The sequence below is a fragment of the Triticum dicoccoides genome, chromosome 2A (genome assembly GCF_002162155.2).
Source record: "Triticum dicoccoides isolate Atlit2015 ecotype Zavitan chromosome 2A, WEW_v2.0, whole genome shotgun sequence".
NCBI lineage: Eukaryota > Viridiplantae > Streptophyta > Magnoliopsida > Poales > Poaceae > Triticum > Triticum dicoccoides.
The window spans coordinates 335,765,593-335,767,370 of NC_041382.1; positions in this window are offsets into that span (position 1 = coordinate 335,765,593).

Below are 1,778 nucleotides of genomic sequence, written 5' to 3' on the forward strand. Positions count from 1 at the left end.
CACTAAACTTTTGCATGCGCGTGTGAGTGACCCCACCATCTCCCACGCCAAATTTCAATGGAATCGGAGTACGAACGGAAGTTGCATCACGTCCGGAGACCTTTTCTCCGTATTTTCACGGAGAAAATGATAGTAAGTGCATCGAGTGTCCAAACGCACCAAATTTTTTTATGCGTCCTTGTGTGCCACACTGTAGCATGTGAAAATAATGGTGACGTTTCATGACTTTGTGAAAGGGAACACATAGTGGATGCCCGTCCCCCCAAACCAATTCCTGAGGTTTGTAGTGCAACTACATGTCAACACGGACGAAATGGACCCAACTTTTGCATGTGCATGTGAGTGACCCCCACCGTCTCCCACGCCAAATTTCAACGGAGTCGGAGTACAAACGGAAGTTGTGTCACAGCGGGAGACCTTTTCTCCGTATTTTCACGGAGAAAATGATGGTAGATGCATTGAGTGTCCAAACGCACCGAAATTTTGCATGCGTGCTTGTGTGGCACACTATAGCGTGTGAAAAAAATGGTGACGTTTCATGACTGCGAAAAGATACACCTAGTGGATGTCCATCCCCCCAAACCGATACCTGAGGTTTGTACTACAACTACATGTCAACATGGACGAAACGCACCCAACTTTTGCATGCGCGTGTGAGTGACCCTACTGTACCCACGCCAAATTTCAACGGAATCGGAGTACGAACGGAAGTTGTGTCATGTCGGGAGACCTTTTCTCCGTATTTTCATGGAGAAAATGATAGTAAATGTGTCGAGTGTCCAAACACACCTAAATTTTGCATGCGTGCTTTTGTGGCACACTGTAGCGTGTGATGTTTCATGACTTTGCGAAAGGGATCACCTAGTGGATGCCCGTCCCCCCGAACCGATACCTGAGGTTTGTACTACAACTACATCTCAACATGGACGAAATGCACCCAACTTTTGCATGCTCATGTGAGTGACCCCCACCATCTCCCACGCCAAATTTCAACGGAATCGGAGTACAAACGGAAGTTGTGTCAAGCCAGGAGACCTTTTCTCCATATTTTCACGGAGAAAATGATGGCAAATACATCGAGTGTCCAAATGCACTGAAATTTTGCATGCGTGCTTGTGTGGCACACTATAGCGTGTGAAAAAAATGGTGACATTTCATGACTGTGAAAACGAACACCTAGTGGATGCCCGTTCCCCCAAACCGATACATGAGGTTTGTACTGTAACTACATGTCAACATGGATGAAATGCAACCAACTTTTGCATGCGCCTGTGAGAGACCCCCACCGTCTCCCACGACAAATTTCAACGGAATCAGAGTACGAACGGAAGTTGTGTCACATCAGGAGACATTTTCTCCGTATTTTCACGAAGAAAATGATAGCAAATGCGTCGATTGTCCAAACACTCCGAAATTTTGCATGCGTGCTTGTGGGCACACTGTAGCGTGTGAATAAAATGGTGACGTTTCATGACTTTGCGAAAGGGAAGACCTTGTGGATGCCCGTCCCCCCGAACCGATACCTGAGGTTTGTACTGCAACTACATGTCAACATGGACAAAACGCACCCAACTTTTGCATGCGCGTGTGAGTGACCCCCACCGTCTCTCACCCCAAATTTCAACGGAATCGGAGTACAAACGGATGTTGCATCACGTAAGGAGACCTTTTCTCTGTATTTTCATGGAGAAAATGATAGTAAATGCATCGAGTGTCCAAACACACAGAAATTTTGCATGCGTGCTTGTGTGGCCCACTATAGTGTGTGAAAAACATGG